This window comes from Chiloscyllium plagiosum, unplaced genomic scaffold (assembly GCF_037043375.1).
Source record: "Chiloscyllium plagiosum isolate Xiang-an unplaced genomic scaffold, Cpla_swu_hap1 HiC_scaffold_15, whole genome shotgun sequence".
NCBI lineage: Eukaryota > Metazoa > Chordata > Chondrichthyes > Orectolobiformes > Hemiscylliidae > Chiloscyllium > Chiloscyllium plagiosum.
The window spans coordinates 66,200,349-66,227,691 of record NW_028270153.1 but is presented as its reverse complement, the minus strand read 5'-3'; the positions used below and the strand labels follow the sequence as shown (position 1 = coordinate 66,227,691).

At 47.9% G+C, this 27,343-nt stretch overlaps 1 long non-coding RNA gene across 2 annotated transcripts in view; it reads left to right on the top strand.

Moving 5' to 3' along the window:
- The first annotated feature begins 1,248 nt into the window (after positions 1 to 1,248).
- LOC122547445 (uncharacterized) overlaps positions 1,249 to 27,343 on the top strand; it is a 36,951-nt gene continuing 10,856 nt past the window's right edge. The window contains exons 1-3 of one of the 2 annotated variants that reach the window (XR_015759500.1): positions 1,249 to 1,310; positions 3,902 to 4,039; positions 15,515 to 15,667. This is a non-coding gene — a long non-coding RNA (uncharacterized LOC122547445). Of the gene's footprint in view, positions 1,459 to 3,901; positions 4,040 to 15,514; positions 15,668 to 27,343 lie in introns of both variants that reach the window. The other variant, XR_015759501.1, reaches the window with a different exon arrangement.

Below are 27,343 nucleotides of genomic sequence, written 5' to 3'. Positions count from 1 at the left end.
CATTCTCTCTGTATCTTCTCGATCAAAACCGGTCATTTTAAAATGTCCGCTGGACATGGTAATAGAGACCCATCCTATCAATCCTTTCGTGATGCGTAAGCCTGAAATCATTTATAAATTTTCTGTCCACCCTTAAGATCTTTTTATACAATGATGACTGGAACTGCACACTGTCTTCAATGGTGCAGGCAAATCAAGTTCTTTTTGTTACTTTTCAAATTCCAGCCTCTGGAAATAAAACCAAACTGATATTTTCTTCTTATGGCTACACTAACGTTTGGCACACCCTTTAGTGATTGGTCTATTTGTTTTCTGCTATTATTTACTTTTGTCCTTCACTTGGATTTAGCACCTCACAAGAACCCTCAATCCCTAATTCATCCATGCTGACCAGAGATTCTAAATTAATCTAGTCCCATTTTCCAGCACTGGGCCCATATCCCTCTATATCCTTCCTATTCATATACCCATCCAGATACCTTTTAAATGCTGTAATTGTATCAGCCTCCACCACTTCCTCCAACAACTTATTCCATATACACACCACCCTCTGCATGAAAAAACATTATCTCTTGGGTCCTTTTGAAATCTTTCCCCTCTCATCTTAAATCTATGCCCTCTAGTTTTGGACTCACCTACCCCAGGGAAAAAGATCTATCCATGCCCCTCATGATTTTATAAACCTCTATAAGGTCACCCCTCAGCCTCCGACACCCCAGGGAAAACAGCCCCAGCCTGTTCAGCCTCTCGCTATCGCTCAAATCCTCCAACCCGGCCACATCCTTGTAAATATTTTCTACACCTTCTCAAGTTTAACAATATCCTTCCTGCAGCAGGGTGACCAGAACTGTACGCAGTATTCTAAAAGTGACCTAACCAATGTCCTGTACAGCTGCAACATGACCTCCCAACTCCTGTACTCACTGTCCTGACCAATCACTAAACCACTTGTCTACCTGTGATTCCACTCTCAAGGAGCTGTGCACCTTACTCATTAAGGGCCTGAGATCAAGCACTCAGGGAATGGAAGTGAGCTAGACAGTGATTTTATTACTTTGCTTGTTCATGGGATGTGGTCATCACTGGCTGGGCCAGCATTTATTGCCCATCCCTAGTTGCCCTGCAGAAGGAGCTGGTGAGCTGTATTGTTGTATGAGTGCAATTCTGGGGGTGGGGGGAGGGGGAGGGGTGAGGAGGGAGGGGGTGCTGTCAGTACTCCCATGGTGCTGGCAGGGAAGGAATTCCAGGGTTTTGATCTAGCCACACTGACAGCACGATGCAAGTGGATTTGCAGAAATTTATTTCTGAGTGTGAGTGATTTACTGCAGTATCTCCAGGAGCACCGAGATTGACAGCAATGTACACAGAGAACAACAAAGACTAGTTTAGAGTTATAACAGATTGCAGGGCTCTGGGTCACAGAGGAATGTCGATTCGTTTGTGAATAGATCATAAAAGGTTAGTACGTAGCGACAGCAAGGAATTAGCAAAGCTCATAAAATGTTCTTGTTATCATTAAAGTATTTTGATAACATTAATGTTATCAAACACAAAAGGAGGCAAACTTAAAAGGAGGGATGATATTCTTCAGTTGCCTGGGTTGGAGGGTTTGAACTATAGGGAGAGGCTGAATAGGCTGGGGCTGTTTTCCCTGGACCATTGGAGGCTGAGGGATAGGATATTCAGAGAGTTAGATAGGGTAGACAGAGAGGTTTTTCCTCGAATGGTGATGGCTAGCACAAGCGGACATAGCTTTAAATTGAAGGGTCATATATATGGGTCAGATGTCAGAGGTAGTTTCTTTACTCAGAGAGTAGTAAGGGCGTGGGACAGCCTGCCTACAACAGTAGTGGACTTGGTCGAAGGGCATTTAAATGGTTCATTGGATAAACATGTGGATGAAAATGGAATAGTGCAGGATAGATAGGCTTCGGATTAGTTTAACAGGTCAGTGCAGCATCGAGGGCTGAGGGCCTGTACTGCGCTGTCATGTTCTATGCTCTATGTTCTGAATAGGCAAGGTCTTTTCCCTGGGGTGGGGGACTCCAGAACTAGAGGGCATAGGTTTAGGGTGAGAGGGGAAAGATATAAAAGAGACCTAAGAGGCAACATTTTCCCCCAGAGGGTGGTATGTGTATGAAATGAGCTGCCAGAGGATGTGGTGGAGGCTGGTACAATTGCAACATTTAAAAGGCATCTGGATGGGTATATGAATAGGAAGGGTTTGGAGGGATATGGGCCGGGTGCTGACAGGTGGGACTAGATTGGGTTGGGATATCTGGTTAGCATGGTTGAGTTGGACTGAAGGGTCTGTTTCCATGCCGTACATCTCTATGACTCTATGACTCTAGTTCAACAGAACTCCAGAGAGATCATATTAATTATGCAGTTGCATTTAGGGAGTACCAATCTTCTTATGTAAAGAAGGATGTAAATACAAGGTTTACTAAACTAACACCTGGAGGTGAGTGTGGAGGAGTTGGGGGTTGCGTCTGGTCCATTAACAGGGGGCACAAATGATTAGTAGGAGGATTAGGGGTACATGAGTAAAGATTTTTCACCCGGAGAACGATGGGTGTCTGGAATTCACCACCCAGTTTGGGTGTGGAGGTGAAAAGCTTCAATCACATGGATGAGGAACATGGATCTGCACAGACTAGGTCCTGGAACGTAAGATTAAAATCGGCATCTCGTTTATCCAACTAGCACAGACATGATGGGCTAAGTGGCCTCTAACTGTGCTGTAACTTCACTATAGTGTTATGGGTTTATAGTAGAGACAACTGGATTGAAACACATTCGATCCTGAGGGGTCTTTACAAAGAAGACATGGAGACAGAGTTTTGTCCTATGGGAGAAACCAGTCCTGAGGATCATGTTTAAACAGAAGGGGATGATGCCTTTTTAAGACAGAGATGAGGGGAATTCTTGTTCCCGTGGAAAGTTGTGGGCCTTTGGAACCTGAAAAGGGGCTGGAAGTAGAGTGCTTGAATATTTTTAGGGCAGATGCAAATATATCAATGATAAGCAAAGGAGGTGAAAGGTTATCGGGAGTAAGCAGAAATGTGAAATAATCAGATCGGCCGTGATCTTACTGAATAACTGAGCAGGTTGAAGGGGCTGAATGGCCTACTCCTGTTCTTAATTTGTATAATCAAATGCCTGTATATAAACAGTAACAGGGGTTAGTACTCAAGTACAGTCATCGAGTCACACAGCACAGAAACAGTGGGTGGGCATCACTCTAATCTCAGCACAGAAACAGTGGGTGGGCATCACTCTAATCTCAGCACAGAAACAGTGGGTGGGCACCACTCTAATCTCAGCACAGAAACAGTGGGTGGGCATCACTCTAATCTCAGCACAGAAACAGTGGGTGGGCACCACTCTAATCTCAGCACAGAAACAGTGGGTGGGCATCACTCTAATCTCAGCACAGAAACAGACCCTTCGGTCCAACTAGTCTATGCCAATCACGTTCCCTAAGTTAATCTAGTCTCACTTTCCTGCATTTGGCCCAATCCCTCTAAATGTTTCCTGTTCATGTACCTGTCCAAATGTCTTATAAATGTTGTAAACTCTACCAGCATCTATGACTTCCTGTGGCAGTTCATTCCACACACGAAACATGTGTGAAAATATTGCCCCTGGGTCCCTTTTAAATCTTTCTCCTCCCCCCTTAAAAATATGCCCTCTAGCTTTCAACTCCCAACCCTCATAAAGGCAATTAATATTAAGCAGATGCAGAGTAATTGGGATTTGTATCGTCATTCACAGAGAATAGAAGGGACACAAAGAGTGCCGGGATCACACAGGGGATATCAGACCAGTAACCGCAAGGATTAATTTGATATTTGACAAACATTTCCAGCCCTAACTGTGATGTGTTTCATTCCTTCAGGAAAACCAGGGTCTTGTCCTCAGAAAAGTGTCGGTGTCCGTCTGTGTGGGGAAATATGTGCAGTCGACAGTGACTGCCCAGGGAATCAGAAATGCTGTGAGAATGGATGTGGCCATTCATGCATCACTCCCAAGAAAGGTACAGTACAACAGCTAGATACCCAGAGAATATCACTGTATTGATGGGATTGGTACTGGGAGTGGCAGTGACTGGAAATGAGATACAGTGAGAGTATATGGAACTGTCACTGAGATAGTGAGAGTAACAAACAGTTGGACAGGAGAAATGTGGATTGACAAAGGACATCTCTTGCCTTATGAATATGCAAACTACCACCTGCCTTGAGGAAACGAGACATCAACAATTACCGATGTGGATGTCAGAGCGGATACCTGGCAACTTCAGATCGCCACTTACTTCTCAAGACCTCCTGCTTCCCAGAGTCCATGTAGGGCACTGACTGCATGCACCCCACACCCACCAAAGGTGGAGTCACACCTGTGCCAGTATGGCACAGCTCTGACCCACATACAGTACACACTACAGTGCCCCTGTATGATTGTGGGGCACACCAACCCCTTGCTACAAGAACATGTTCCACACTGTACCAAGTACCCAGCATCGTAAGGCTGCTCACTTACTCTCTTTGTACTCACTCTCTTTAATGCCCAAAGCTTTTTGCAGTCTGCCCTCCTCAGGCAGAGATACCAGGCTCACTGTATTTCTGTACTGCCTTGTCATTTATTACAGACACAAAGCCAGTTCATCATCCTCAGTCAAGGTAAGGGAGATAGCTTTCAGACTGAGGGTCCTGCACAGTAAGCCAAGGGCAGTCTCTGATACGAGTGCAGAGGATGTTTTTTTAGACGCAGTCAGTCAGAGTCAGGGTGGTCTCCCCATAAGGGGTGAGAGTTTAGTGCCAGGCAGCTCACTGGCTGAAGTAGCTCTTCCTGCCCCATTTGGGGACTGTTGAGTGAACGGGAGGTATTAAGAGAGATGGAAGGGGCTGACAGAGTTGAAAGTGTGGCTGCAGCTGGAGGAGATGGACTGAGATGTTCTTAGCGAGTGAGTAGGCCATGTAGCATTGGCATTGTGGGACAGTGGAGAGGGTGAGAGGGAGGGGCTACATGCATCAAAAGGAGGGGTAGAGCATGAGTCTTGATGGGAGGAAGATATGATAGACCAGCCTCTCCCTATCTACTTTACCCAATTCGCTCATGATTTTGGAAACCTCGATCAGATCTCCTCTCAGCGTTCTTCTCTCCGAGGAGATCAGTCCCAACTTCTCCAGTTTATCCTCATCACTGAAGTTTCTCATCCCTCCAGCAGCCATCCCAGTAAATCCCGGCTGCACTCTCTTCAAAGCATTCCCAACTTTGCTATAATGTGGTGCCCTCAACTGCACACAATATTCCAGCTGAGGTCTGGCAGGAATCTTGTACAAGTTCAACATTACTTCCTTGCTCTTGCACTCCTTTTAGCATTCCCCTCACTCTGTCCTGCTCACTTCCAAGTTTAGTGTCATCTGCAAGCTCCGTAATTTACCTTGCACCCCAAAATCCGGACCACCAAATGAACATCAGGAAAAGAAAGCATCCCAATACTGAACCTTAGGAAAGTCCACTACAAACCTTCCTCCAATCTTAAAACTATTCATTGACCATCTGATTCTAAAGTCATAACCGGACTCAAAATGTTTGTTTCTGTTTTCCCTCTACAGCTGCTGCCTGACTTACTGAGTTTCTACAACATTCTATATTTGTTTAATTGATTATTACTCTCTGTTTCCTATCACTCATCCAATTTTGTATCCACATTGCTACTATCCCTTTTATACCTTTCCTCATAAGATTATTGTGTGCCACAGTATCATTGCCTTCTAGAAGTCCATGTATACCACATCAATAGTGTTACCCTTATTGAGCCTTTCTGTTACTTCTTCAAAGAATCTCTAGCAAATTAGTTAAACATGAATTTCCCCTTTAGAAATCCATGCCGATTTAACATGGCCAATCCAACTAACCATCTTTGGCACTGTGGGAGGAAACCAGACCACGCAGAGGAAACCCATGCAGACATGGGGAGAATGTGCACACTCCACACAGACAGTGGCCCGAGGCTGGAATTGAACCGGGAACCCTGGCACTGTGAGGCAGCAGTGCTAACCACTGAGCCATCATGCTGCTGTGAATAATTATTTGTAGAAGGTTCCTCACCATTGAAGTTAAAGTGATCAGTCTGCAACTGCTGGGATTATCCTTACAAATTTAACAGACAAAGACCATACATCCTCCAGTCTCCTAGCACTTCCCAGGAATCCAGGGAAGACTGAAATATTATAACTACTGCCTCTGCGCTTTCTACCCTGCCTTCCTTCAAAATCCCCGGACACATCCCATCTGGTCCAGATGTCTTATCAATTTATGCCAGATTTCTTCTGATTAATTTTGAATCCTTCTGGTGAAAGAGTGTCCTCCTCTGTCAGGCAGCATCTTCAATTTTTTTAAAGACAGATGCAAAATATTCATTTAACACGTTGGACATGCCTCTTCGTCCATGTGTAAATCCTCTGATTGGCCCCATTCCTTCTATAAGCACCCTCTTCAAGTCCTGGAGCTCTACAGCATGGAAATAAACCCTTCGGTCCAACACGTCCATGCTGACCATGTAACTTAAATTAATCCAGACCCCATTTGCCAACAGTTGGCCCATTTCCCTGTAAACCTTCCTTCTCATGTGCCCATCCAGATGCCTTTTAATTGCTGTCATTGTACCAGCCTCCACCACTTCCTCTGACAGCTCATTCCATATACGTACCACCCTCTGTGTGAAAAAGTTGTCCCTTAGGTCCCTTTTAAATTTTTCCCTCTCACCTTAAACCTATTCCTTCTATTTTTTGACTGCCTCTTCTTAGGGAAAAGACCTTGGCTATTCATCCTATCCATGCCCCTCATGATTTTATAAGCATCTATGAGGTCACCTTTCAGCCTCTGACACTCCAGGGAAAATAGCCCCAGCCTATTCAGTCTGTCCTTATAGATCAATGATTTGGAGGAGCTGGTGTTGGACTGTGGAATTCAAAGTTACAAATCACACAACACCAGGTTATAGTCCAACAGGTTTATTTGGAAGCACTAGCTTTCAGAGCGCTGCTCCTTCATCAGGTCATTGTAAAGCAGGGCCATAAGACACTGAAATTCTAGCAAAAGATTACATGCAACTGAAATGATATATTGGACAAACTTAGATTGCTAAGTCCTTTATCTTTTAGAATGGATTTGCTGGTTTTGGTTCTTTCACATGCACACACATATTACCCCCACATTCACACCCATGCATGCACCCTCTCACAGGCTTATACTCTGTCACACTCACGCAAACACTCTACCAAGCTTACACACACACAAACACACACTTTCACATGTGCACTCACACTCACACACACACACTCACATGCACACACTTAATCTATCTCTCACTCCTGCACACTCATACACATATAAGTCTATGGGGTGCATTTGTATTTGCAGAATTGTAGTTGCAGATATATTCTACTTTGCTCAAAAAAATGCGCAGCCTGCAGGCAGTCAATTCATGTAATATTTTGTAAATTCCACTTTGGAAATAGAACCAGTCTGACTCAAGATTGGGATACAGACAGACTGTAACCTCACATCTTGAAAGCATTGTCTGAGCTGAGATGCCACCTTTTGTTATAAAACCTTAAGTTATCTTGAGAATGTGACTTAAAAGAAGTTCTGGGATTTACATATCAAAGAACTGAAACCAGCAAACCCATTCTAAAAGACCACACAACACCAGGTTATAGTCCAACAGGTTTAATTGGAAGCACTAGCTTTCGGAGCGTCGCTCCTTCATCAGGTGGCTCATCAACCACCTTCATCAACCACCCGATGAAGGAGCGACGCTCCGAAAGCTAGTGCTTCCAAATAAACCTGTTGGACAATAACCTGGTGTTGTGTGATTTTTAACTTTGTCCTATTGCTGAAACCCTCCAACCCTGGCAACATCCTTGTAAATCTTTTCTGAACCCTTGCAAGTTTCACAACATCATTCCTATTCCCCAGGGACCAGAATTGAACACAGTATTCCAAAAGTGGCCTCACCAATGTCCTGGCTGGCTGCAACATGACCTTCCAACTCTTGCTGTGTACATACCAACAGAAACCAGTGGGATTCCCCTTTATGTTAGCTTGTGTTGTGATCTCAGATATGATCACTGCATCATGTAATTAGTAGAGACCAGGAACCTTTATTATTAAAATAGGAGAAGTGTGAGTTCCAGGGAAGTTACAAAGAGAATAAAGCCACAAGAGGCCATGGTTTGAACACAACAATACTTTATAAATTAGAACAGTAATATAATCCACAGTACATATTCATCATCTTTCAAATACTCAGAATTAACTGGTAAAAAATGGGCAATAGTGATTCAACCTCCTACAGCACACATCATACACAAGTATGATCAATCCTATGGGTTTCTCAGCAATTCCTTCTTTAGATGTTATGACACAATGTGGTCATCAAATCTCATTGAACTTCACAAGGGAATGCAATTCTTTACTTCTGCTGATCTGGCCTTGAAATTCTCTCAAGGGTTATTCTGTCATGGGCTGCCTCAATAACTGTTCCTATTCTGATCATACTCCTTTTCTGGATCCTTGCTCCCCCAGATTCCGAATACTGTGCTCCAGTACTCACTCACAGGTAGAACTCCTGCTTTCTGTTGACACCCAACTTCACCAAGCGAGTACTTCCCTCTGGGTATTTCCGGAGCTGTAATCTTGTTCCGTTGCATCAAGCAAATGCCGTTTGTGGCTTTTCAACCACCCCTCCATTCTCTCAGTTGCAGTGAGGTAATAGGGAAAGGACCGCCGGTGTGGTGATGTCTGGTCATCAATGAGATCCTGTCTACTACCATGGGAATTCAATTCCCAAATTGAGAATTAAAAGCTAGTCTAACAATGACCATGAAACACTGTTGATTGCAAAAACCATCTGGTTTACTAATATCCTTTAGGGAGGGAAATCTGTCATTCTTACCTGGTTTGGCCTACTTGGAGAGATGGCCATTTCTCAGACCAGAGACAAGTTTGAAAATGGTGTTCTCCAGGGGTTAATGTTGGGACCCTAGCCTTCTCTGATTTATATAAAGGATTTGGAGTTGGGTTTTGAGGGTAACATCTCTAAATTAGCAGATGATAGAAGCGAGGGAGAGTAGTGGATGATGCTGACTGACTTCAGAGAGACATTAACGAGTTGTTCAAATGAGCAGGTATCCGGCAGATGAATTTCAATTTAGAGAAACGTGAAGTAACACATTTTGATAGAAGAAGCATAAGGATACAATATAGGATCAATGGTAAAACTGTGAGGAGAATACAGGAGCAGAGGGACCTCGGGGTTCATGTGCATGATTCTCTGAAGGTGGCCAGGCAAGTTGAAACAATTGTTAAGGCGGCCTATAGGATCCTTGTGTTTAGAAACAGAGGCAGAGAGCGCAAATTCAAAGAAGTGATGCTACACCTCTACAAATGATTGGTTAGACCATATTTGGAGTATTGTGTCCAGTCTGAGGCACCTTATTTAAGGAAGATTGTTTAGGCTCTTGAGAGAGTGCAGGGAAATTTACTAGAACGATACCAAGAAGGAGGGCTTTTAGATATAAAGAATGATTTGAGAAATTGGGCTTATATTCCTTGAAGCAGAAAGGATTAAAAGGTGACCTTATTGAGGTTTTCAAAATTATGAACAATTTTGACATGGTAATGAAGGATATTAGTTGGTAATGACAGTCAAGGGGGGTCACAATTTCAAGGTTTTCAGCAAGAGAGCTAGGAGAGAGGTGAAGAGAAACCTCTTTACTCGGAGAGTTGTTCGGATTTGGAGTGCGGTGCTGGGGAGAGGGGTGGAGGAAGATTCCACAGGAGGTTTCAAAAGAGAGTTGGATATATATTTGTGGGTGATGAATTTAGAGGGCTACGTTGTGATTGGGCTGGAGAGTGGGACTAGCTGGCTAGCTCTTTCGGGAGTCTGTACAGATGTGGTGGACTAAATGGCCTCCTTCTGTACCATGAAATTCTACAATTCTGTATGACTCTTGAACGACAACAATGTGGTTGAACCCCAACCGCCCTCTGACTCTAACCTTAACCTTGTCCAGCTAAACATGCACCAGTTTTATTAAACCCGAGATCACCAAGTTACTGGCTAGTTAGTTATTCTTTTGTCCTGCCTCTATTTGTATCCAGCTCTGGTGGGTTGGTATATTGAAGGGAAGGCACTATAAGATTGTTCAAGTTTTCCTATCCACTGGCAGGATTGGACGCTTCCCCTTTCCCCTCCTGCCTTTGGGGCGATCTCAACGCGGATCGGGGTTGGTGACTATTCTTCCTGATGTCCAGAAATCAAACAACTAAAAAGCCCACACCTGGATGGCCATTCTCAGGAGAATTTCACCACAAAAGGCCCTCCTTCAGGCAACAGCGCCCCATTTGCTAATGGCTTCACTCAATTGTAATACATGTTAACACTTCACCACAAGCCAGTGGTTAGGCTGAATCCATACAGTCAATGCCCTGTTCATTGAGCTGGCCTCACGTAGTTACCAGTTCACGCCTCCATACAACAAGCTGACTCCTCCAGATAAGTAGATCAGCTCAGCTCCTGAATCTTCATATGCTATCCAACCAGGTACCACCATGATGGACCAAACCAAACCCCCTCAGATTCTATCAAGGAGATAGTCCAGACTATCTCTTTAAAGGCAAGTGTAAGGGCCCATGGTCTTTATGCAATTCAGTTGGTCACACCACTAGGGCTTCAAGCAAAAGACGCTTTATTCTTATACCACAGTTAAAACACAAAGAAAGAAATAATTGGAATAACTTCAACTCTATTGAAATATGTAACAAAAAATATATTTTTAACTACTACTCATCCACTGTTTCAATATAGCAGCATCGCATAATCACACCCTTGGCAAAGGCGTATTCAGCAAAACAGATTTGCCTCACTTGCAATCTCCTCCAGTCCAGGAGAAGGAACACCGACAGAATGAATTTAGCAGCAGAGAGCGAGAACTCAAACTTTTTGCTGCAGCAGCAGAGAGAGAGATGTATCTAGCAACTTCAATTCCAAAACCCCTCCACCCCGGCCCCCCACCAACTTGACCAACTGAAAGCAAAACTAAAGCCCTGGCTCTGTGTGAGCCTGACTCCACCCACTCCTGCCTCTTTTGTCTAATATTAAAATAAAAGAAACCCCAAAGCTATTTACCCTGCTTTTCCATGGAGCGGACCTCTCGGCACCAGATTTATAACATCCCTCTTTAAGAGAGCCAGGACAAAACAAATCCCCCTTAAAGGCACATCTCGTTACATCACAGAGACTGGCTGACCAGCACCCGGAGGAAACCCACGCAGACACGGGGAGAATGTCCAAACTCCACACAGACAGTCGCCCTGGGACCCTGGTGCTGTGAGGCAGTAGTGCCAACCACTGAGCCACCGTGCCACCCCAAAACAGAGATTACAGAGATAGTAACAGGGCTTGATATATTGAAAGCAATGGGGATTAGTTTGGGATTAAATATTGTGATATATAAAGAGTGACAAGAATTGTTGTTGACAGATTGAGGGAGTAACAGTCATTACTATTAAAGTATACAGAGAGTAACGTTATTATTCCTGAGGCAATAGAATAGACAATAGACAATAGACAATAGGTGCAGGAGTAGGCCATTCTGCCCTTCGAGCCTGCACCGCCATTCAATATAATCATGACTGATCATTCCTAATCAGTATCCTGTTCCTGCCTTATCTCCATAACCCTGGATTCCATTATCCTTGAGAGCTCTATCCAACTCTTTCTTAAAGGAATCCAGAGACTGGGCCTCCACTGCCCTCTGGGGCAGAGCATTCCACACACACACCACTCTCTGGGTGAAGAAATTTCTCCTCATCTCTGTCCTAAATGGTTTACCCCGTATTTTTAAGCTGTGTCCTCTGGTTCGGCACTCACCCATCAGCGGAAAGATGTTTCCTGCTGCCAGAGTGTCCAATCCTTTCATAATCTTATATGTCTCAATCAGATCCCCTCTCAGTCTTCTAAACTCAAGGGTATACAAGCCCAGTCGCTTCAGTCTTTCAGTGTAAGGTAATCCTGCCATTCCAGGAATTGACCTCATGAACCTACGCTGCACTCCCTCAATAGCCAGAATGTCTTTCCTCAAATTTGGAGACCAGAACTGCACAGAGTACTCCAGGTGTGGTCTCACCAGGGCCCTACACAGCTGCAGAAGCACCTCTTTGCTTCTATACTCAATTCCTCTTGTTATGAAGGCCAGCATGCTATTAGCCTTCTTCACTACCTGCTGTACCTGCATGCTTGCCTTCATTGACTGGTGTACAAGAACACCCAGGTCTCTCTGAACTGCCCCTTTACCTAAATTGATTCCATTGAGGTAGTAATCTGCCTTCCTGTTCTTGCCACCAAAGTGGATAACCATACATTTATCCACATTAAACTGCATCTGCCATGCATCTGCCCACTCACCTAACTTGTCCAGGTCACCCTGTAATCTCCTAACATCCTCCTCACATTTCACCCTGCCTCCCAGCTTTGTATCATCAGCAAATTTGCTAATGTTATTGCTGATACCATCTTCTATATCATTAACATATATTGTAAAAAGGCATACTGTGAGTAACAGTGATTAGGTGACTAAAAATGATTGTTATTGAGGTGCAAAGGGAATAACAGGCATTATTCTTGAGGTTTATCGGGTCAGCTAGTACTAAATTACACAGAGAATAATAAGGATCAGCACTGGACACAACGGGTTGGTGAATGGGATATTATACCTGAAAATGTGTTGCTGGAAAAGCGCAGCAGGTCAGGCAGCATCCAGGGAACAGGAGAATCGACGTTTCGGGCATAAGCCCTTCTTCAGGAATGAGGAAAGTGTGTCCAGCAGGCTAAGATAAAAGGTAGGGAGGAGGGACTTGGGGGAGGGGCGTCGGAAATGTGATAGGTGGAAAGAGGTCAAGGTGAGGCTGATAGGTCAGACTGGGGTGGGGGCGGAGAGGTCAGGAAGAAGATTGCAGGTTAGGAAGGCGGTGCTGAGTTCGATGGATTTGACTGAGACAAGGTGGGGGGAGGGGAAATGAGGAAACTGGTGAAATCCGAGTTCATCCCTTGTGGTTGGAGGGTTCCTAGGCGGAAGATGAGGCGCTCTTCCTCCAACCGTCGTGTTGTTGTGGTCTGGCGATGGAGGAGTCCAAAGACCTGCATGTCCTTGGTGGATTGGGAGGGGGAGTTGAAGTGTTGAGCCACAGGGTGGTTGGGTTGGTTGGTCCGGGTGTCCCAGAGGTGTTCTCTGAAACGCTCCACAAGTAGCCGGCCTGTCTCCCCAATATAGAGGAGGCCACATCGGGTGCAGAGGATGCAATAGATGATGTGTGTGGAGGTGCAGGTGAATCTGTGGCGGATATGGAAGTTTCCTTTGGGGCCTTGGGGGGAGGTGAGGGGGGAAGTGTGGGCGCAAGTCTTGCACCTCCTGCGATTGCAGGGGAAGGTGCCGGGAGTGGAGGTTGGGTTGGTGGGGGGTGTGGACCTGACGAGGGAGTCACGGAGGGAGTGGTCTTTACGGAATGCTGATAGGGGAGGGGAGGGAAATATATCCTTGGTGGTGGGGTCCGATTGGAGGTGGCGGAAATGACGGCGGATGATGCGCTGTTCATGGAGATTGGTGGGGTGGTAGGTGAGGACCAGTGGGGTTCTGTCCTGGTGGCGGTTGGAGGGGCGGGGCTCAAGGGCGGGAGCGGGAAGTGGAAGAGATGCGGTGGAGAGCATCGTCGACCACGTCGGGCGGGAAATTGCGGTCCTTGAAGAAGGAGGCCATCTGGGTTGTACGGATTTGGAACTGGTCCTCCTGGGAGCAGATGCAGCAGAGTCGAAGGAATTGGGAGAATGGGATGGCATTTTTACAGGGGGCAGGATGGGAGGAGGTGTAGTCCAGGTAGCTGTGGGAGTCGGTCGGTAGATGTCCGTGTTGATTCGGTCGCCTGAGATAGAAATGGAAAGGTCGAGGAAGGGGAGGGAGGAATCTGAGACTGTCCAGGTGAATTTGAGGTCGGGGTGGAAGGTGTTGGTGAAGTGGATGAACTGTTCAACTTCCTCGTGGGAGCACGAGGCGGCGCCGATACAGTCATCGATGTAGCGGAGGAAAAGGTGGGGAGTGGTGCCAGTGTAGTTGCGGAAGATGGACTGTTCCACATATCCTACGAAGAGGCAGGCATAGCTGGGGCCCATGCGGATGCCTCCTTTGGTTTGGAGGAAGTGGGAGGATTGGAAAGAGAAGTTGTTCAGGGTGAGGACCAGTTCAGTCAGTCGAAGGAGGGTGTCGGTGGAAGGGTACTGGTCGGTACGGCGGGAAAGGAAGAAGCGGAGGGCTTTGAGTCCTTTGTGATGGGGGATGGAGGTGTACAGGGACTGGATGTCCATGGTGAAAATAAGGCGTTGGGGGCTGGGGAAGCGAAAATCATGGAGCAGGTGGAGGGCGTGGGTGGTGTCCCGAACGTAGGTGGGGAGTTCTTGGACTAAGGGGGACAGGACGGTGTCAAGGTACGCAGAGATGAGTTTGGTGGGGCAGGAGCAGGCGGAGACAATGGGTCGGCCGGGGCAGTCAGGTTTGTGGATTTTGGACAGGAGGTAGAAGCGGGCGGTGTGGGGTTGTGGGACTATGAGGTTGGAGGCGGTGGATGGGAGGTCCCCTGAGGTGATGAGGTTATGGATGGTCTGGGAGATGATGGTTTGGTGGTGGGGGGTGGGGTCATGGTCAAGGGGGCAGTAGGAGGAGGTATCTGCGAGCTGGCGTTTGGCCTCAGCGGTGTAGAGGTCGGTGCGCCAAACTACTACCGCGCCTCCCTTGTCTGCTGGTTTGAGGTTGGGGTTGGAACGGAGGGAGTGGAGGGCTGCGCATTCCGAGGGTGAGAGGTTGGAGTGGGTGAGAGGGGTGGGGGAGTTCAGGTGGCGGTTAATATCGCGGCGGCAGTTGGCTATGAAGAGGTCGAGGGCAGGTAGGAGGCCAGCACGGGGTGTCCAGGTGGATGGGGTGTGTTGGAGGTGGGAGAAGGGGTCGTCAGAGGGTGGGCGAGAGTCTTGGTTAAAGAAGTAGGCACGGAGGCGAAGGCGGCGGAAGAATTGTTCGATGTCACGCCGCGTGTTGAACTCATTAATCCGAGAGCATAGGGGAATGAAGGTGAGGCCTCCGGGATATTATATCTCACTGACTTGATTGAGTTTTTTGAAGAGGTGACAAAGGAGAGCAGTAGACATTGTCTATGTGGACTTCAGCAAAGCGTTCGACAAGACTTCACATGGTAGACTGGTTAATAAGGTTGGATCACATGGAACCCAGAGGGAGATAGCCAATTGGATACAAATTGGCTTGAAGGTAGGAGACAGAAGGTGGTGGTGGAGGGAATAACAGGGGTCAGCACTGGATACAATGGGTACTAAAACAGGAATTGTGAGAGTTAATTTTATGTTTGAACTTGTCTCCAACCCGAACTGTGATGTGTTTAGCTTCCTCAGATACAAAAGGATTGGGTTACAATCCTTTTAAACCTACTGAAAAAGGACTCTGTGCAGATAAATGTATCGATGACACTGACTGTGAAGGGAAGAAGAAATGCTGCAAGAATAGATGTCGTCCTTCATGTAAATCTCCCAAGAAAGGTACAGTCCAGAGCAACGCAGATTGGCACTGAGATACAGTCATCGTTATAGAGACTGCTGTGACATACAATGAGAATAACAATCTGACAGGGCACAGAATCACAAAGACTTGCTTTGGAATAGAATTAGTTTAACAGAGGTTTAGAGCGACATTGAGGTGAAGTAAGTTGAACATTGAGAAGCAGTGGTTTATACAGCAAGAGTGAGAATGACAAACAGTAGATGACAACCCACAGGAAGAGTAACAGTGGGATACAGTAAGGGTAACAATGAGAAACAGCGAGAGTGAGAATACTAATGAGAACAATGAGAGACACTAAAGTAAAATAAAGTGACAGTAACAGTGACAGGTGGTTTGATCTGCTGACAGTACTAATGACTGGCAGAGAGATAAAATAAAGAATAACAATATTTAACAGTGAAATACAGTGAGAGAAAACCAAAGGAACTGCAGATGCTGTAAATCAGAAACAAGAACATAAGCTGCTGGAAAAGCTCAGCAGGTCTGGCAGCGTCTGTGGACAGAAATCAGAATTAACATTTTGGGTTGAGTGACCCTTCCTCAGAACTAATAGTAGCGAGGAAAATGTTGGTTTATCTGCAGAAGATCAGGTGGAGGGACGGGGGAAGGAGTAAATGCGAGGTGGGGCTAGAGACTAAAGAGAGAGAAGAACAGTTGGACAGTCAAAGGAGTGGATAATGGGCTGGGAGGGTGAGTAGCTATTAATGGGGACGCTTAGTGGCAAGTAATGGATTGCGCGTAATAGCAAGTATATGATGGCAGTGAGGGAAACAATGACTAAGAGTGCATTACAGTGAGGATTACAATGGCTAACGATGAGACAAAATGGAGTAACAACATTAACAATGGTGTAAGGAATGAGCAATTACTAACAGTGACAGTAACAGGGAGGCAGAGGAAAAGTAACAGTGATTTAGTGAAGTGCTGCTGTTCAGTCAGTGCTGCTATGCACACCCCATCCAAAACACACCCACTCTCACACACACACACTGTACCCCATCCAAAACACACCCACTCTCTCACACACACACTGTACCCCATCCAAAACACACCCACTCTCACACACACACACTGTACCCCATCCAAAACACACCCACTCTCTCACACACACACACTGTACCCCATCCAAAACACACCCACTCTCACACACACACATTGTACCCCATCCAAAACACACCCACTCTCACACACACACACTGTACCCCATCCAAAACACACCCACTCTCACACACACACACTGTACCCCATCCAAAACACACCCACTCTCACACACACACACTGTACCCCATCCAAAACACACCCACTCTCACACACACACTGTACCCCATACAAAACACACCCACTCTCACACACACACACTGTACCCCATCCAAAACACACCCACTCTCTCACACACACACTGTACCCCATCCAAAACACACCCACTCTCTCACACACACACTGTACCCCATCCAAAACACACCCACTCTCTCACACACACACTGTACCCCATCCAAAACACACCCACTCTCTCACACACACACACTGTACCCCATCCAAAACACACCCACTCTCACACACACACACTGTACCCCATCCAAAACACACCCACTCTCACACACACACACTGTACCCCATCCAAAACACACCCACTCTCACACACACAGTACCCCATCCAAAACACACCCACTCTCAAACACACACACTGTACCCCATCCAAAACACACCCACTCTCACACACACACAGTATCCCATCCAAAACACACCCACTCTCACACACACACACACTGTACCCCATCCAAAACACACACACTCTCACACACACACACACACACTGTACCCCGTCCAAAACACACCCACTCTCACACAGACACAGTACCCCATCCAAAACACACCCACTCTCACACACACACACTGTACCCCATCCAAAACACACCCACTCTCACACACACACACACTGTACCCCATCCAAAACTCACCCACTCTCACACAAACACTGTACCCCATCCAAAACACACCCACTCTCTCACACACACACTGTACCCCATCCAAAACACACCCACTCTCACACAAACACTGTACCCCATCCAAAACACACCCACTCTCACACACACACTGTACCCCATCCAAAACACACCCACTCTCACACAAACACTGTACCCCATCCAAAACACACCCACTCTCACACACACACACTGTACCACATCCAAAACACACCCACTCTCACACAAACACTGTACCCCATCCAAAACACACCCACTCTCACACACACACTGTACCCCATCCAAAACACACCCACTCTCACACACACACAGTACCCCATCCAAAACACACCCACTCTCACACACACACACTGTACCCCATCCAAAACACACCCACTCTCACACACACACACAGACTGTACCCCGTCCAAAACACACCCACTCTCACACACACACACAGTACCCCATCCAAAACACACCCACTCTCACACACACACAGTACCCCATCCAAAACACACCCACTCTCACACACACACACAGTACCCCATCCAAAACACACCCACTCTCACACACACACACTGTACCCCATCCAAAACACACCCACTCTCACACACACACACTGTACCCCATCCAAAACACACCCACTCTCACACACACACAGTACCCCATCCAAAACACACCCACTCTCACACACACACACTGTACCCCATCCAAAACACACCCACTCTCACACACACACACACTGTACCCCATCCAAAACACACCCACTCTCACACACACACACAGTACCCCATCCAAAACACACCCACTCTCACACACACACACACACAGTACCCCATCCAAAACACACCCACTCTCACACACACACACAGTACCCCGTCCAAAACACACCCACTCTCACAAACACACACAGTACCCCATCCAAAACACACCCACTCTCACACACACACACACTGTATCCCATCCAAAACACACCCACTCTCACACACACTGTACCCCATCCAAAACACACCCACTCTCACACACACACACACTGTACCCCATCCAAAACACACCCACTCTCACACACACACACTGTACCCCATCCAAAACACACCCACTCTCACACACACACACACTGTACCCCATCCAAAACACACCCACTCTCACACAAACACACTGTACCCCATCCAAAACACACCCACTCTCTCACACACACACACACACTGTACCCCATCCACAACACACCCACTCTCACACACACACACTGTACCCCATCCAAAACACACCCACTCTCACACACACACTGTACCCCATCCAAAACACACCCACTCTCACACACACACACAGTACCCCATCCAAAACACACCTACTCTTACACACACACACTGTACCCCATCCAAAACACACCCACTCTCACACACACACACACTGTACCCCGTCCAAAACTCACCCACTCTCACACAAACACTGTACCCCATCCAAAACACACCCACTCTCTCACACACACACTGTACCCCATCCAAAACACACCCACTCTCACACAAACACTGTACCCCATCCAAAACACACCCACTCTCACACACACTGTACCCCATCCAAAACACACCCACTCTCACACACACACACTGTACCCCGTCCAAAACACACCCACTCTCACACACACACACTGTACCCCATCCAAAACACACCCACTCTCACACACACACACTGTACCCCGTCCAAAACACACCCACTCTCACACACACACACTGTACCCCATCCAAAACACACCCACTCTCAAACACACACTGTACCCCATCCAAAACACACCTACTTTCACACACACACACTGTACCCCATCCAAAACACACCCACTCTCACACACACACACTGTACCCCATCCAAAACACACCCACTCTCACACACACACTGTACCCCGTCCAAAACACACCCACTCTCACACACACACACACAGTACCCCATCCAAAACACACCCACTCTCACACACACACAGTAGCCCGTCCAAAACACACCCACTCTCACACACACACACTGTACCCCATCCAAAACACACCCACTCACACACACACACTGTACCCTGTCCAAAACACACCCACTCTCACACACACACACTGTACCCCGTCAAAAAAACACACCCACTCTCACACACACACACACTGTACCCCATCCAAAACACACCCACTCTCACACACACACACACACAGTACCCCATCCAAAACACACCCACTCTCACACACACACAGTAGCCCGTCCAAAACACACCCACTCTCATACACACACACACTGTACCCCGTCAAAAAAACACACCCACTCTCACACACACACACACACAGTCCCCCATCCAAAACACACCCACTCTCACACACACACACTGTACCCCGTCAAAAAAACACACCCACTCTCACACACACACAGTAGCCCGTCCAAAACACACCCACTCTCACACACACACACAGTACCCCATCCAAAACACACCCGCTCTCACACACATACACACACAGTCCCCCATCCAAAACACACCCACTCTCACACACACACACTGTAGCCCGTCCAAAACACACCCACTCTCACACACACACACTGTACCCCATCCAAAACACACCCACTCTCACACACACACACTGTACCCCGTCCAAAACACACCCACTCTCACACACACACACTGTACCCCATCCAAAACACACCCACTCTCACACACACACACTGTACCCCATCCAAAACACACCCACTCTCACACACACACACTGTACCCCATCCAAAACACACCCACTCTCTCACACACACACTGTACCCCGTCCAAAACACACCCACTCTCACACACACACAGTACCCCATCCAAAACACACCCACTCTCTCACACACACACTGTACCCCATCCAAAACACACCCACTCTCACACACACACACTGTACCCCGTCCAAAACACACCCACTCTCACACAAACACTGTACCCCATCCAAAACACACCCACTCTCACACACACACACTGTACCCCATCCAAAACACACCCACTCTCACACACACACACACACTGTACCCCGTCCAAAACACACCCACTCTCACACACACACACAGTACCCCATCCAAAACACACCCACTCTCACACACACACACTGTACCCCATCCAAAACACACCCACTCTCACACACACACACTGTACCCCATCCAAAACACACCCACTCTCACACACACACACTGTACCCCATCCAAAACACACCCACTCTCACACACACAGTACCCCATCCAAAACACACCCACTCTCAAACACACACACTGTACCCCATCCAAAACACACCCACACTCACACACACACAGTATCCCATCCAAAACACACCCACTCTCACACACACACACACTGTACCCCATCCAAAACACACACACTCTCACACACACACACACACACTGTACCCCGTCCAAAACACACCCACTCTCACACACACACACTGTACCCCATCCAAAACACACCCACTCTCACACACACACACACTGTACCCCATCCAAAACTCACCCACTCTCACACAAACACTGTACCCCATCCAAAACACACCCACTCTCACACACACACACTGTACCACATCCAAAACACACCCACTCTCACACAAACACTGTACCCCATCCAAAACACACCCACTCTCACACACACACTGTACCCCATCCAAAACACACCCACTCTCACACACACACAGTACCCCATCCAAAACACACCCACTCTCACACACACACACTGTACCCCATCCAAAACACACCCACTCTCACACACACACACAGACTGTACCCCGTCCAAAACACACCCACTCTCACACACACACACAGTACCCCATCCAAAACACACCCACTCTCACACACACACAGTACCCCATCCAAAACACACCCACTCTCACACACACACACAGTACCCCATCCAAAACACACCCACTCTCACACACACACACTGTACCCCATCCAAAACACACCCACTCTCACACACACACACACTGTACCCCATCCAAAACACACCCACTCTCACACACACACAGTACCCCATCCAAAACACACCCACTCTCACACACACACACTGTACCCCATCCAAAACACACCCACTCTCACACACACACACACTGTACCCCATCCAAAACACACCCACTCTCACACACACACACAGTACCCCATCCAAAACACACCCACTCTCACACACACACACACACACACAGTACCCCATCCAAAACACACCCACTCTCACACACACACACAGTACCGCGTCCAAAACACACCCACTCTCACAAACACACACAGTACCCCATCCAAAACACACCCACTCTCACACACACACACACTGTATCCCATCCAAAACACACCCACTCTCACACACACTGTACCCCATCCAAAACACACCCACTCTCACACACACACACACTGTACCCCATCCAAAACACACCCACTCTCACACACACACACTGTACCCCATCCAAAACACACCCACTCTCACACACACACACACTGTACCCCATCCAAAACACACCCACTCTCACACAAACACACTGTACCCCATCCAAAACACACCCACTCTCTCACACACACACACACACTGTACCCCATCCACAACACACCCACTCTCACGCACACACACTGTACCCCATCCAAAACACACCCACTCTCACACACACACTGTACCCCATCCAAAACACACCCACTCTCACACACACACACAGTACCCCATCCAAAACACACCTACTCTTACACACACACACTGTACCCCATCCAAAACACACCCACTCTCACACACACACACACTGTACCCCGTCCAAAACTCACCCACTCTCACACAAACACTGTACCCCATCCAAAACACACCCACTCTCTCTCACACACACTGTACCCCATCCAAAACACACTTACTCTCACACACACACACTGTACCCCATCCAAAACACACCCACTCTCACACACACACACTGTACCCCATCCAAAACACACCCACTCTCTCACACACACACTGTACCCCATCCAAAACACACTTACTCTCACACACACACACTGTACCCCATCCAAAACACACCCACTCTCTCACACACACACTGTACCCCATCCAAAACACACTTACTCTCACACACACACACTGTACCCCATCCAAAACACACTTACTCTCACACACACACACTGTACCCCATCCAAAACACACCCACTCTCACACACACACACTGTACCCCATCCAAAACACACCCACTCTCACACAAACACTGTACCCCATCCAAAACACACCCACTCTCACACACACTGTACCCCATCCAAAACACACCCACTCTCACACACACACACTGTACCCCGTCCAAAACACACCCACTCTCACACACACACACTGTACCCCATCCAAAACACACCCACTCTCACACACACACACTGTACCCCGTCCAAAACACACCCACTCTCACACACACACACTGTACCCCATCCAAAACACACCCACTCTCAAACACACACTGTACCCCATCCATAACACACCTACTCTCACACACACACACTGTACCCCATCCAAAACACACCCACTCTCACACACACACACTGTACCCCATCCAAAACACACCCACTCTCACACACACACTGTACCCCGTCCAAAACACACCCACTCTCACACACACACACACAGTACCCCATCCAAAACACACCCACTCTCACACACACACAGTAGCCCGTCCAAAACACACCCACTCTCACACACACACACTGTACCCCATCCAAAACACACCCACTCTCACACACACACACTGTACCCTGTCCAAAACACACCCACTCTCACACACACACACACTGTACCCCATCCAAAACACACCCACTCTCACACACACACACTGTACCCCGTCAAAAAAACACACCCACTCTCACACACACACACACTGTACCCCATCCAAAACACACCCACTCTCACACACACACACACACAGTACCCCATCCAAAACACACCCACTCTCACACACACACAGTAGCCCGTCCAAAACACACCCACTCTCACACACACACACTGTACCCCGTCAAAAAAACACACCCACTCTCACACACACACAGTAGCCCGTCCAAAACACACCCACTCTCACACACACACACAGTACCCCATCCAAAACACACCCGCTCTCACACACATACACACACAGTCCCCCATCCAAAACACACCCACTCTCACACACACACACTGTAGCCCGTCCAAAACACACCCACTCTCACACACACACACTGTACCCCATCCAAAACACACCCACTCTCACACACACACACTGTACCCCGTCCAAAACACACCCACTCTCACACACACACACTGTACCCCATCCAAAACACACCCACTCTCACACACACACACTGTACCCCGTCCAAAACACCCCCACTCTCACACACACACACTGTACCCCATCCAAAACACACCCACTCTCACACACACACACTGTACCCCATCCAAAACACACCCACTCTCACACAAACACTGTACCCCGTCCAAAACACACCCACTCTCACACACACACAGTACCCCATCCAAAACACACCCACTCTCTCACACACACACTGTACCCCATCCAAAACACACCCACTCTCACACACACACACTGTACCCCGTCCAAAACACACCCACTCTCACACAAACACTGTACCCCATCCAAAACACACCCACTCTCACACACACACACTGTACCCCATCCAAAACACACCCACTCTCACACACACACACACACTGTACCCCGTCCAAAACACACCCACTCTCACACACACACACAGTACCCCATCCAAAACACACCCACTCTCACACACACACACTGTACCCCATCCAAAACACACCCACTCTCACACACACACACTGTACCCCATCCAAAACACACCCACTCTCACACACACACACTGTACCCCATCCAAAACACACCCACTCTCACACACACACACACAGTACCCCATCCAAAACACACCCACTCTCACACACACACACTGTACCGCGTCCAAAACACACCCACTCTCACACACACACTCAGTACCCCGTCCAAAACACACCCACTCTCACAAAAACACACTGTACCCCATCCAAAACACACCCACTCTCACACAAACACTGTACCCCATCCAAAACACACCCACTCTCACACACACACACACAGTACCCCATCCAAAACACACCCACTCTCACACACACACACACAGTACCCCATCCAAAACACACCCACTCTCACACAAAAACTGTACCCCATCCAAAACACACCCACTCTCACACACACACACTGTACCCCGTCCAAAACACACCCACTCTCACACAAACACACTGTACCCCATCCAAAACACACCCACTCTCACACACACACACACTTTACCCCATCCAAAACACACCCACTGTCACACACACACTGTACCCCATCCAAAACACACCCACTCTCACACAAACACACTGTACCCCATCCAAAACACACCCACTCTCACACACACACTGTACCCCATCCAAAACACACCCACTCTCACACACACACACTGTACCCCATCCAAAACACACCCACTCTCACACACACACACACTGTACCCCGTCCAAAACACACCCACTCTCACACAAACACACTGTACCCCATCCAAAACACACCCACTCTCACACACACACACACACTGTACCCCATCCAAAACACACCCACTCTCACACACACACTGTACCCCATCCAAAACACACCCACTCTCACACAAACACACTGTACCCCATCCAAAACACACCCACTCTCACACATACACACACACTGTACCCCATCCAAAACACACCCACTCTCACACAAACACTGTACCCCATCCAAAACACACCCACTCTCACACACACACACTGTACCCCATCCAAAACACACCCACTCTCACACACACACAGTACCCCATCCAAAACACACCCATTCTCACACACACACACTGTACCCCATCCAAAACACACCCACTCTCACACACACACACACTGTACCCCGTCAAAAACACACCCACTCTCACACACACACACACACTGTACCCCATCCAAAACACACCCACTCTCACACACACACTGTACCCCATCCAAAACACACCCACTCTCACACAAACACACTGTACCCCATCCAAAACACACCCACTCTCACACACACACACATACACTGTACCCCATCCAAAACACACCCACTCTCACACAAACACTGTACCCCGTCCAAAACACACCCACTGTCACACACACACACTGTACCCCATCCAAAACACACCCACTCTCACACACACACCCACTGTACCCCGTCCAAAACACACCCACTCTCACACAAACACACTGTACCCCATCCAAAACACACCCACTCTCACACACACACACACAGTACCCCATCCAAAACACACCCACTCTGACACACACACACTGTACCCCATCCAAAACACACCCACTCTCACACACACACACAGTACCCCGTCCAAAACACACCCACTCTCACACACACACAGTACCCCATCCAAAACACACCCACTCTCACACACACACACTGTACCCATCCAAAACACACCCACTCTCACACACACACACACTGTACCCCATCCAAAACACACCCACTCTCACACACACACACACAGTATCCCATCCAAAACACACCCACTCTCACACACACACACTGGACCCCATCCAAAACACACCCACTCTCACACACACACTGTACCCCATCCAAAACACACCCACTCTCACACACACACACTGTACCGCGTCCAAAACACACCCACTCTCACACACACACACACTGTACCCCATCCAAAACACACCCACTCTCACACACACACACACAGTACCCCATCCAAAACACACCCACTCTCACACACACACACTGTACCCCATCCAAAACACACCCACTCTCACACACACACACTGTACCCCATCCAAAACACACCCACTCTCACACACACACACTCTACCCCATCCAAAACACACCCACTCTCTCACACAAACACTGTACCCCATCCAAAACACACCCACTCTCTCACACACACACTGTACCCCATCCAAAACACACCCACTCTCACACACACACACACTGTACCCCATCCAAAACACACCCACTCTCACACACACACACTGTACCCCATCCAAAACACATCCACTCTCTCACACACACACACTGTACCCCATCCAAAACACACCCACTCTCTCACACACACACACACACTGTACCCCATCCAAAACACACCCACTCTCACACACACACACTGTACCCCGTCCAAAACACACCCACTCTCACACACACACACTGTACACCATCCAAAACACACCCACTCTCACACACACACACTGTACCCCATCCAAAACACACCCACTCTCACACACACACACACACTGTACACCATCCAAAACACACCCACTCTCACACACACACACTGTACCCCATCCAAAACACACCCACTCTCACACACACACACTGTACCCCATCCAAAACACTCCCACTCTCTCACACAAACACTGTACCCCATCCAAAACACACCCACTCTCTCACACACACACACTGTACCCCATCCAAAACACACCCACTCTCACACACACACACTGTACCCCATCCAAAACACACCCACTCTCACACACACACACTGTACCCCATCCAAAACACACCCACTCTCACACACACACACTGTACCCCATCCAAAACACACCCACTCTCACACACACACTGTACCCCATCCAAAACACACCCACTCTCACACACACACTGTACCCCATCCAAAACACACCCACTCTCTCAC